This window comes from Typopeltis vanoorti, chromosome 5 (assembly GCF_054136105.1).
Source record: "Typopeltis vanoorti isolate ZY-2024b chromosome 5, IOZ_Tvanoo_1.0, whole genome shotgun sequence".
Taxonomy (NCBI): domain Eukaryota; kingdom Metazoa; phylum Arthropoda; class Arachnida; order Uropygi; family Thelyphonidae; genus Typopeltis; species Typopeltis vanoorti.
Window position 1 is genome coordinate 107,934,313 of NC_143553.1, and position 13,569 is coordinate 107,947,881.

Consider the following 13,569-nt stretch of genomic DNA (forward strand, 5'->3'; position numbering starts at 1 on the left):
TGCTGACAATGTCAAGTTCTTTCCTAATATCCTCATTTTTAATATGATATTGCCATTGATGCCATCTGTTCATGCCTATAATCTTTCTCAGGACTCTTATATCTGAGGTCTCTAGTCTTTGGTCAACTGTTTTACTTCTGACCCAGCTCTCAGATCCATAAGTTAAAACTGGTTTGAACACTGCATTGTATACAGCTAATTTAGTGTTCCGACTAATTTCTCTCTTATTCCATATGAATTTATTCAATTGACTTCCCACCATACCAGCTTTGCTGATTCTGTTGCCTATTTCTATATTTAATTTACCATCTTCACTAAAAATCGTGCCTAAGTAGCTGAAATGTTTTACTTGTTCCACAAGTTCTCCATTCACAACACAGTTGACATTTTCAATGATTCTGCCTATTTTCATTGTCTTTGTCTTATTATTGCTGACCTTCACACCGTATCTATTACAACAGTTACTCAGTTTGGTCAGAGAATATTGCAGACTTGTAGCGGATTTATTTAGAAGTATAACATCATTCGCATAAAAACAAAGAGCAACTGACATTAACATCTCCAATTTTGATATCACGTATAAGAGGGTATAAGGAAGATGATGATGATGTATAATACCACTTTCCGTCATAATATAATCCATATAGATAATGAATAACAGAGGGGATAATGTACATCCTTGTCTCACACCAGATTTAACATCAAACCATCTTCCTGTACTTCCTTCAATTCTAACTGCTGACTTACAAATCAAATAAAGACTACATATTGCTTGATATAATGCCCCATTGACACCATATAACTGTAGCGTATTGAATAGCTTCTCTCTTGTCACCTCATCATATGCCTTTTCCAAATCGACAAAACTTAAATACAGATCTTTGTTATATTCCCATGCGTAAATTGAAGATCTGATTCTGACACCCTCTATTTGGCCTGAATCCAGCTTTTTTTCCACAATTCTTCTCAACCGTTTCTCAAGTATACTTGCATAGATCTTGCCAGGAACACTCAGAAGGAAATACCTCTGTAATTCTCACATTCAGTTTTATTTCCCTTTTTTATATATGTGTACTATGAGAGCTCTACTCCAATCTTCAGGAATTCATCCCACTGTCCAGGCTTTCTGAACTATGTAGTGCAACCACTGTAAGACTTTTATACCACCATACTTCAGCATTTCTGGTCGAATATCATCTACACCTGCTGCCTTTTCCACATTTCAAGCCTTTGATGGATTTTTCTTCTTCATGGATATGCATTCCTGACTGCATGCCTGGTCAGTGTTTTTTACCACTGTGCTGTCATCACTGCTTGTTTCATTTAGCAGTTTTTCAAAGTAATTACTCCATACTTTAAGGATATCTTTTTCTCCCGTTTTCATGTCACCTTTATCATACTAACACCTTTTACAGCACTCTTTCTTCCATTCCTAAGCTTCTTCAACAACTTCCAGAATATTTTGCCACCTTCTTGATATTTATTTTCTATATTCTTGCCAAAGTCCACTCATGACTTTTGTTTAGCTAGTTTTACACAGAATTTAGCATTCTTGCATTTGTCTCTGTATTCTCTAAGAGCACCAGCTGACTTATTTGCCAGGAACTTTTGGTATGCTTTTTTCTTTTCCTTCACTGCCTCTTTAACTTCCTGTGTCCACCATGGAGTTCTAATTTTTCTATCCTTGCAGACAACTTAACCACATGCCTCTCAAGCTGAATCAATCAGGGCTTTCTTCAACGCTTGCCACTGAATCTCCAAGGTTTCATTCCTGTTTTCAAACTCTTTCATTTTTTCTTCAATAATCTTTGTGTATTTTAGTCTACAGTTCATATCTGAGAGCTGCTCAACTTTTATTGACTTTAAAACTTTCTTACATGTTATTCTTTTCAATATGAAATTCAATTTTATCTTGCTCAATACTAAATAGTGATCACTTTAAATTTCAAATCCTCTGTACACTCTGATGTCCTGCACCAGGGAGAAAACATCACTATCAACAATACCATAGTCAATGAGACTTTTCTTATTCCTTGCCTCTTCTCTCCATGTGAATTTGTACACATTTTTATGTTTGAACATGGTGTTAGTAATAACCAGTCCATGTCCTGAGCAGAAATCCAACAGATACTTGCCATTATTATTAGGTTTGCTCTTTTCTCCAAATTTTCCCAAAATATTTTTTTATGTCTTACAATCATTTCCTACTCTGCAGTTTAGATCCCCAACAACGACCAACTTTTCCTTTTTCATTGTGTCAGTTGCTTTTCATAAGCCTCGAAAATTCCTCCACTTCTACCTTAGTAGAACCTTCTGTGGGACCATTGGCTCAATCCATACTTGAAGTAGAAAAAGCCACCCTTGAAATGTGGAAAGGCAGCATGAGTAGATGATATTCGACCAGAAATGCGTATGGTGGTATAAAAGTCTTACCGTGGCTGCATTGCATAGTTCAGAAAGCCTGGACAGAGAGATGAATTCCAGATGATCGGAGTAGAGCTCTCATAGTACCCATATATAAAAAGAGAAATAAAACTGAATGTGAGAATTACAGAGGTATTTCCCTACTGAGTGTTTCTGGTAAGATCTATGCAAGTATACTTGAGAAATTGTTGAGAAGTATTGTGGAAAAAAAGCTGGGTGAAGAACAAGCTGGATTCAGGCCAAATAGAGCCTGTCAGGATCGGATGTTCACTTTACAACAAATAGTCAAGAAAGCAGGGAATATAACAAACATCTGTATTTAAGTTTTGTCGATTTGGAAAAGGCATATGACAAGGATCCAAGAGAGAAGCTATTCAATATGCTACAGGTATATGGTGTCAGTGGGGCATTATATCAAGCAACACTTAGTCTTTATTTGATTTGTAAGTCAGCAGTTAGAATTGAAGGAAGTACAGGAAGATGGTTTAATGTTAAATCTGGTGTGAGAGAAGGATGTACATTATCTCCTCTGTTATTCATTATCTATATGGATCACATTATGACGGAAAGTGGTATTATACATGATATCAAAATTGGAGAGGTTAATGTCAGCTCTTTGCTTTATGTGGATGATGTTATACTTCTAAATAAATCTGCTACAAGTCTGCAATATTCTCTGACCAAACTGAGTAACTGTTGTAATAGATATGGTATGAAGGTCAGCAATAATAAGACCAAGACAATGAAAATAGGCAGAATCATTGAAAATGTCAACTGTGTTGTGAATGGAGAACCTGTGGAACAAGTAAAATATTTCATCTACTTAGGCACGATTTTTAGTGAAGATGGTAAATTAAATATAGAAATAGGCAACAGAATCAGCAAAGCTGGTATGGTGGGAAGTCAATTGAATAAATTCATATGGAATAAGAGAGAAATTAGTCGGAACACTAAATTAGCTGTATACAATGCAGTGTTCAAACCAGTTTTACCTTATGGATCTGAGAGCTGGGCCAAAAGTAAAACAGTTGACCAAAGACTAGAGACCGCAGATATGAGAGTCCTGAGAAAGATTATTGGCGTGAACAGATGGCATCAATGGCAATATCATATTAAAAACGAGAATATTAGGAAAGAATTTGACGTTGTCAGCATCCAGGAGTGCGTTAGCAAAACAAGTGTTCTCTGCCAGGTTAGCAGCAAAACGACCCAGAGGAAGACCAAGATATAGGTGGATTGATGTGGTACAAAGTGCCTTAGAGGATAGATATATAAGATCTGATAATGTTGGAGTCTTGACAAGTAACAGACTGATTTGTAGGAAAATTGTAGATACAAAGTTAGTAATGGTGTAATTTTTTTTCATGTAGTACTATCATATCCTGTAGACCCCTTGAGTGTACATGGCAAGAATTTGATGAAGATGATGATGATGATAAAGATAGAAAAAAAAATTCTTAAACCCACTCATGATAAGAATGTACCATAGGTTTATAGAAGCCTTTCATCTGCGAGAACCACATAAAAAATATATATATAGTAGACACCACTTGTTGTGATCATTTTGGGACAGTTGCTTTTCAATAACAATAACTGGCTGGTAACATTAAACAAATGATATAAAAAATTGCATAATTTATTTCAATTTATTGTTATGAACATTATTTAATTTAATTTATTGTTATAAACGATTTTTTCATAGGCAACAACATAAAATTTATTTTAAAAACTTATCTAGTGTTGTCTGTTGTGTCTTTGAATATAGTAGTTCATGAATAAATTTCTTATACTCACAATTTCTTTCGAAGTTTGTTGCTCAATGTTGTACACTGCAGTGAAGTATTTGTAGAGCTTCTGCATCTGGGCATTGGTTGGAGGAGTTTCTAAAATTTGCTCTTCTATACTTGTATTAGGTTTACTTTCTTTTGTTAGTTTAAAGTTCTCATCGGAAGCAGCTTGACATATTTCTGACACTGTCATTGTAGCCACCACTTCAATGTTATCAATATCCAACCAGTTTCAAATTCTTCTTTTGACTGTCTAGGGTTTTATCAAAAATTTCATTTGTAAGATACTAAAATTCTTCGGAAGAAGGAGTTTCAGAGTTCGTTTTACAAAATCCACCTTTTTTTTTTTTTTGGAAGCATTTTTCAATAGTCCTCTCTGAAACATGACAATGCTACCAAATGCAATTCATCAAGAAGGGAAATTTTTTTTTGCAATTGCACTTGCATCAGATTGGTCTTTTATACAATCAAGTTCAGCTATAATTCTCGCACGAACTCCCCGTGATAATAAGCTTTAAAGCTCTTATGATCCTTGGTCACATGGTTAAATTGACAATGTAGTGTTTGAAGGCAAGAAAATTACTTTCATGTTCTTTAACGATAAATTGTATATGTGCGCAGTGCAGTTGTCTACTAACAAGGCAATTTTTCGCTTTAATTTAAGATCCCACTTAACTAACCAATTGTTTAAAATGACATTAGTTATCGAATTATTTGCACTAGAACAGTAGTCAAGAGGCAAACTCTTGACGTCTTTAAAGCACTGGATATTTACTTTTTCCAATCACTAGGAGCTCTCTTTTCTCACCTTCATGCTAGCACAACAAAGAACTGTTACTCGCTCTCTTTTCAAGATTTAAATCCTTTAGTACATTCATTTTTAAACAAATAAGTATGCTCAGGCATTGCACAAGTCCTATCTTGTCTGCATTGTAAATATCCTTGGGAGAATATTCAGCAATAATTTTGGGCTTTGATCTTAGTCCACATAGCAGCTGATAAAAAATCGCCACTTTTTTCTTCAGGATGAAAAAACAAAAAAGACCAAAAGTTTTGGTCTTTTTTGTTTTTTCATACCGGCCGGTCATCCCAGCCGGCATGAAATTTTGTCATGTTGTACCATCATTTTTTATTTTGGTTTAACCAATAAGAATACAATTTGGTTGGCTAAATCCCAAATTGCCAGCCCATCCTCGTTCGTTCAGTATCAAAGTAGATACCCCACAGGGTGCACCACGAGAAGGTGAGGATTGGACATTAGGTCAGAAGCCCTGGTCAGTTTTCCGCATTCCTTTAAAGGCTATGTGGAGGTCTCCTCTCAGTTATACAGCTTTGACCCTTAAGCACCCCCATAATTTACTTTGTAACATAAAAGAAATACTGGTGTTCCAGGCATGTGTGAATGATGTTCTATATGAAATTAAAACATTTCTGTAGAATTTAATTTTTGTGAAATAAAGAAAAAAAAAATTTTTATTTATTTTTATGTAATTTATTAGTTTTTTTAAGGAATATATCAGGGGTGTTCAACCCGTCGATCGCAGAGCGATTTTTGGTTGATCTCTTGTGTATTCCTCCTTACAAATTTAATTACAACTGAAAACATAATATTTTATTTATTTATTTTGTATTATTTTTAATTCGCTTTAAGTGTATTGCTATTGTTTATTTATTTTTCGTTAAAATTATCAAATCAGTAATTTTCTTATAAATCCGGGTAAATGAATTAATTTGAATCAGTGGAAGTCAAACAGCGAGCTGAGTGAATACGATTATAAGCAAAGTGTAAAAACTCGATTGTAGCTTAAATATTCCAAAGCACATTACATCGATTTTTTAATTAGTTAAGTCCCATGTGAATATTGTAAAAAAATCATCTTTGTTTGTCTCGGTATAGTTTGTATTAGATGTTTTTGTAAATAACTCTTTTGCAGCTAACTGTATATACTGCTTTAATAAGAATATGTTAGTGTTAAAAACAAAGGCAGTGTTTTTGTCGCCGAAGCTGTACATGGTGGCATTATAAAGATTGTTATTGAAACTTGCAAAATACATTAAACACACATTACATCGCACTAAATCTCCTGCACAATCATTAAGACATCAATGTTGATATCCGTCAACATTGATGTCTTGGTTGCTAATTTTCTAGTATGCATCAGTGCCATAACTTAAAATGCTTTCAAAGGAATCACCATCATCTCATCCGCTTCGTAAAGGGTTGAGTCCACTAAGAAGAAAGGTTCTCCACTTATCGCAATCTTTAGCCATCTCAGTTATAATTCTGTAGCTGGGCAAATTGGAATGTTCTTTCAGCAACTTTATCCAAGTACTTCTTGGTCTGCCTCTAGGTCTTTTACTTCCTATACATCCATTCCGAGGTAAATATGGCAGTCTATAATGGGGCCATTCTCTGGATGTGACCAAACCATCTTAGTTGATACTTAATGATTGTATCTATTATGTCATCTGGGAAGTTTAAGTTTATTCTGACTTGATCATTAGTCTTGTGTTGCATCCAGTGGGTGTCATGGATTTTTCTGAGGCAGTTCATTTCAAATGCTTGAAGTTTCTTGATTGGTTGTTGAGTTAATATCCAGGCTTCTGAAGCATAGGTAGCCGAGGGGATGATAATTGTTTTATATAATTTTAGACTTGTTGGGATTTTTTTATTTTTCCATATTTTATTTAATTTATTCATATTGGTCCAACCAAAGTTTAGCCTGTGTTTTACTGTTTCCATATTGTTAAGGTTACTGGAAATGAGCCTGCCAAGATAAACGTGTTTATTAACTTGTTCCAACAGACGATTTTCAAGATTTATAGAAATATTTTCTTCTTCTCTGCCTATCTTCATTATTTTTGTTTTATGAAAATGTATTTTCATACCATAAGTTTTACAGGAGTCATTTAAGATATTAATAGTTTTTTCTAGCTGTAGTTTAGAATCTGCTAGGATAATGATATCATCAGCTATTTGATGTGATTAATGTTAGTATCATTGATTTTTAACACCTGTTCATCAGCTATGGTTTTACAGACTTCTTCTAGGAAGAGGATGAAGAGTTGAGGCAACAGAGGGCAACCCTGCATTACACCTTTCTCAACTCTGAAATCCACGGTTTTATTGTTGTTCTTTTTAACAAAAGCTTTGGTGTCTCCATAATAATTTGTAATAAATGTTAAAATATCAGAATCCAATTTTATGTTTTTTTTTAAGATAGTGATCAATTTGTTTCTATTAACCGAATCGAAGGCTTGCTTGAAATCTATAAAACAACAGTATATGGACAAGTTGTATTCCCAATATTTTTCTGCTATATTATTAATGGTCTGAATCCTGCTTGGTTTTCCTCTGTGCTTTTTTCTGTAAGCACCTGTGTTCTCTTTTGTATAATTTGGATAAATAGTTTATAGCCATGACTTAAGAGTGTTATGGGTCTATAATTTTTACATATTCTTTTGTCTCCTTTTTTTGTGAATTGGTATAGTAACTCCTATTTTCCAGTCAGTTGGAATTACTCTAGTATAAAGAATTTGATTAAATAATTTCATTAAGAAGTTAATGGTTTCCTTGCCATCATATTTCCAAAGTTCTATAGATATTTCATCTTTGCCCATAGCTTTCGAAAGTTTCATTTGGTTTATTGCATGTATAATTTCTGCTGCAGTTATGGGTGGTGCCTTTTCATATATCATCTCTTCTGTTATACTTTCCTCCTCATGTTCTTTTTGAAATAATGCTTGATAGTAGTCCTTCCAAATTACTTTAATATTTTGTATTGATCCAGTTTCTAGGTTGTTTTTATCTTTCATTGTTAGTGGTTTATCTTTATAGATCTTAGTTAATTCTTTTATAATGTTATATACAGTTTTATTGTCATTTCTTTTATTAGCTTCTTCACACAATTTTGTTTTTTCCTCCAACCAGTCATTTTTAGCAAGTATGCACATTTTATCAATTTTATTTTTAAGGTTCTTATAATGTTGTTTATTTTCTTCTGTATTTTTTATATTTAATATATGCTTTGCTGCTCTTTTTTCTTCTAAAGTATTTAAAATTTCAGGAGTTATCCATTCATGATTTGGTCTTGATGTTATACCAAGTATGTTTCTTGCAGTACTTGTAATAATTTTTTTACCTTGATTCCATGTATTTTCTATATTATCATAGGTTAATCGTCTGAGCTCATTTCCTATTAGGGTTTGATAGTTATCTTGCATAAATTTCTCTTTCAGTTCTAACAGGTCCATTTTGTTGATAAGAGCTTGTGACTTACGATACTTGAATTTTAGTTTAATTTTTGCCACAAGCAGTTCATGGTCAGTGTCGAAGTCTGGAGTTTTTAAAGTTCTAACATTTTGCATTAATGATTTCAGTTGCGTTTGATTAAAATGTAATCAATGTAATCATTATTATGTAGTATTCAAAACAATATCGCATAATAATGGTTAAGACTAAACACGCTTAACATACAGTCAGAAATAATCAAAACACCACTAATTATATTGACATTGGCAATAATAATATTATTGCCAATATCAACTAAAAACATGTACTACAGCTGTTACTAAGGATGATGCTGATTTTGACGAAATTGAGAATATGAGGTCAAGTTAAAAATTGTTAGAGATGGTAAACCACATCTGTCTCTTCCAGTTTATGTAGCGTTTACATCTCAGGAATAAAGGATTAAAGTGATGTATAAATAGAACGTTCTTTCCTTAATAAAGTAAGCTTTTTTTATACAAATTTAATGATTTTTTTTTTTTTTAACAATGTTGCCTTACTGCAGTATTTCCCCCCCCCCCTCAAAAATACACACCATGCACTACTAGTTGATAGTATAATACTAACAGAAGGGCCACATCTAGACAACAGAATCAACAAAGCTGGTATGGTAGGAAGTCAACTGAATAAATTTATATGGAATGAGAGAGAAATTAGTCAAAAAACACTAAATTAGCTGTATATGAGACAGTGTTCAAACCAGTTTTAACTTATGGATCTGAGAGCTGGGTTAGAAATAAAACACTTGACCAAAGACTAGAGACCATAGATATGAGAGTCCTGAGAAAGACTAGGAGCATGAACAGGTGGCATCATTGGCAATATCATATTAAAAATGAAGAATATTAGGAAAGAACTTGACATTGTTAGCATCCAAGAATGTGTTAGCAGAGCTAATCTCAAGTGGTATGGTCACTTTAACAAATGGTAGAGAAAAGATTAGCAAAGCAAGTGTTCTCTGTCAGGTTGGCAGGAAAGAAGACCAAGATATAGGTGGATTGATATAGTAAAAAGTGTCTTAGAAGATAGAAATTGTTGTGTCAGAAAAAGGGCTGACTCACTATTCGTAAGCCATTTTGTTTCCGACCCAACATAGACAATGAGAACCTAAGGATAAGGACATGCTTATGCTTCTAAGGACAGGGCTAAGGGAGTATTGTATATATATTCACTCAAAGGCATATCAACTTGACTGAGATTGTTAATATTAAATAAGCTAAGGAATTCTGTGTTCAGAACTAATATTGTTCCTGTAAAATAAGCAAGGGAAAACTGTGTTTCAGGACCAAAATTGTTGTTATTAAATATGTTTAAGAGATCAGTGTTTTAGAACCATGTTAGAATAGTTAAGAGTTAAGGTGACCAATCGGCCGCAGCTAAGTATGTGACGTAGTCAACGAGAGAGAGGGCGCTCGGAAGGCAAATATAAGGCACCGCACGAGACTCAAACGCTCTCTTGTTTTCTGTTCCTGTGTGTTCCCATCCAATCCTGGATAGCTGAGGAAGCGTGTCATCGGTGCCAGCAACAATCTCCCGGTTGCTGTTGTACCGAGTCGAATAAAGCCACCTAAGGAATGAAGTCAGAATTCCAGTAAAAGAGCCATTGGTGAACCACACCAATGTATAGTCAGTGAAGGGCAACCTTCGAAGAAAGTATAAGTAAGTCACAGAGGCCATAGAAACACATGGCCCGGAAGTACAGAAGTCCTGCCATATCGGAAGTGAAAGCGTGGGGGAAGTCACGGGAACCCCTTGAACAAAGACAAGATGGTAATGTACAACCTTTTCATATATATTATAGAATTGTAGACGTAAAAAGGAATAGGAGCCAAGGATTTAAGGAGCTTCACACATTAACTTACCCATAGTGCCTTAATGACGGTTTGGACTAATTGTCTATGTCAAGTAAGATGGTGCCATTCCAAGCTTGTGCCGAGAAGGGAACCTAACCTTTGAACTATTTGTCAGGAAGAAGCTATTTGCTGTAGTGTTAGATATTAGCCTGAGTTTTACTTAAATTGTGGGGGATAGAGATTTAGCAGAATTAGAATTTGTTTTCCATGTTAAAATATAAGTTAGAATGAGTTTGATATGCCATGTATAAAGTTTATATCTAATTGTGCTTAGGAAGTGAGCATTGTGTAACCCTGTATGGATAAGTCGAGTCTGAGTTTAATAATATGACAGAGATATAGGATTTGCATTACTTAAGCAAAGAGATTGTAATTTTGGATATCTTAATCTAAAAAGGGGGGACGGGGAGTTCAGACTCTCAATTTAATTCAAGGAAGGTAACTTAGCTTTGAAATTGTTACTTAAAGTGTATCTATATTAGTGATTTAATAAATGTATTCTTTTATATCAAAGTTCATGAGTTCTGATTTTCTGAGACTGAATTACCACTTATAAAACTTTCGGACCTGTGTGAGTGAAGGGGGAAGCTGTAAGAAAAAAAAGGGGGGAACCACGACTGCACATCACATGATCCCTAATAAATTAATGTTATTTGTTTGAGTATCAGAAGTCAGTTGCCGGCTGGTGCAGTCATTCAAAAATATAAATTTGTCGGTAATAAAATAACTGATATGCATGAGAGATAAGTAAAGCATAGAATATAGTAAAAGATAAGAATAAAAGAAAAAGAGACATGCATATATGGAGGCATAACAAAATATAAGATCTGATAATGTTGGAGTCTTGACAAGTAACAGATTGATTTGGAAGAAAATTGTAGATAGGAAGTTAGTAATGATGTAAGTTTTTCATGTAATACTATCATATCCTGTACACTCCTTGAGGGTACATGTCAGGAATTTGATGATGATGATATAAAATAATGTACCTACATATCAGAAAGAATTATTCATATCTGATTAAAAATAAAGGACATATAATAAATTTCATAAATGTTTATAGTTCTGAAGAGGAGACACCAGAAACAGAAACAAATACATTCTATAGTATGCCCATGCTATGGAGACCTACCAAGAATAGTCGATTCATGCTGAAGGGGAGAAAGAAATGAAGGACGTACGAATTGGTCACCAACACGCAAAATCACGTGCTTTATAGGTAAAATTTTCCAACTGTTATACAAGCAACATAGTTAACTACAATGATCATAAAAGAGAAGTTAATTTTATGATGTGTAATAATAAACAACTCATCCCACAATATGGATTGAGTACCCTATTATTGGAATGGATTCTCCTTCTGTTGACATGCGCAGAAGTGTCAAAAGGTCTCGAATCTGTGGGCGTACTGTACAGAGAATTGCAAGAAGCTCTGGATAAAATAAAATCAACAGAAATTATTGTTATAGTGCCAGATTTCAATGCACACATTAGGAACCATATAATGTCAGTAATATGCCAAAGATTTAACACACTAGTGTAGAATTACTGCAGTTCTCAGACAAATAATTGAGAATAAATTACATACTCTACCAACATTATTATTATTATTGTTATTAACACCTCCTTTAATCAAGACTCATTGAGGGAGGCAGTAGTGAGATGCAATCTAACAGGCAATATCTGTCATACCTTATCTTAAATTGATTCAGTTTGTGCACTCACCACTTCATTTGGCCAAACATTCCACTCATCAGTCACTCCCATGTCAAAAAGTCATACCTTACTCTCTTATGCACCATAACTTTATACAACTTTCAAGAATGACCTCTTGTCCATATTCCCATTACTCCTTCAATTCTTTGAAAAATATCATGCATATCTTATCTGGTATCTTATTGACTGCTCATTTTAACAATTTATATATCACCACCCTTCTCTTCTACAAAGCAAGGCAAATGCAGTAGTCTAAACGTGGTCTAATCAGAACTTTGTGTGCAGTGGATTAACCACATCTCTACTTATTGATGCTCTTCTTAATATAGTGACATTTCCTTGTGGTGTTTTTATCAGTTTTGATATGTCCTTTGTATTTGAATTCTCTGTCCACTGATATCCCATGATTTCTCACTTCTTACGCTTCCTGTAATACTGTAAAAACTCGATGCTGCATAAATTTTCTTCCGTTTAATGCTTCGACTTTTTACAGAACGGTCACATCTTGAAACCTTGTACAAATATTTCTATTTGTTTTTGTAAACTATTGTGCATTGAATATGAAAAGCCCAAAGGGAATTAGCTTGCTCCTTGCTTAAACAAAAGATGTAAAATTGGTGAAGCCAAGGGCAACGCCTTGGAATCAGAAGGTTGTTTGATTTTTGTTTACAAGTTCAATCTCAGGTGACCTTCAAGGTCAGTACAGAAAGGGGCGGCGAGAATCAAACGTAAGTTCCGCAGGCCACTAAAAATCGTATTAAAGACATGAAAGGGGAAACATAAGAAGTCGGCGAAAGTTTGAGAACCAAGTCACATGATGATGTCTTTGGTTCTCATAACTGTATGCAAGATTTGCACTTGAAAGTAAGGGTATTCCAAAACTTAACCCAAGGTTCGAGGAGAGAGGAAAATATAAGGCATGGATCTTGAGGAATCGGGAGTTGGGATTTTCGACATCAAGGACCAACATCAAGAAAAAAAGTTTGAGAGGGAACTTTAGCCAGACGTGGAGAAGTCCGAGGGAGGAAAATGGAGGTTGAGCTGCCATGAGCCACTGAACCACAGTAATGAGGATAACCAGAGGCGATTAACTTACGAGAAATCGAGCCCAGTCAGACCAGATGCCTTGCTGAGTCTGCACATGCACCGACAGCCATGATCCTTTACTCGGTCGTTCCAGATGCCAGAAAACCTCTCCACACAGCCCGCTAGCTGACTCGACGGTTTCATCGGTACTCTGAGACCCCGAAGGACGGAATTCAAAACACGAGAATGGAAAAGGAACCTTAGAGCGCTGAGACGAGCAGAGAAGAAGAGTGCACCGGAAGCAAAAAGCAAGGAGTTCACGTGAGTCATTTTATTGTATACTGTTAAACTTGTGATGTAAGAGAAATTCTTAATGGACTGCTGGGATTGATAGAATAAGATAATTTTAATCTATGACTAACTAGTGCATTTATATGAGTAAATTTGTGAAAAGCTGCGGAACTGAGTAAAG

At 34.7% G+C, this 13,569-nt stretch overlaps 1 protein-coding gene across 5 annotated transcripts in view; it reads left to right on the top strand.

Moving 5' to 3' along the window:
• LOC150106713 (PHD finger protein rhinoceros-like) overlaps nucleotides 1-13,569 on the top strand; it is a 397,154-nt gene that overhangs the window by 103,883 nt on the left and 279,702 nt on the right. The window contains exon 1 of one of the 5 annotated variants that reach the window (XM_090392663.1): nucleotides 11,474-11,574. The exons of the other annotated variants lie outside the window; for them this stretch is intronic. The gene's annotated coding sequence lies outside the window, so the exon portion shown is untranslated. Of the gene's footprint in view, nucleotides 1-11,473; nucleotides 11,575-13,569 lie in introns of those variants that run through there. 5 annotated transcript variants of the gene reach the window in all.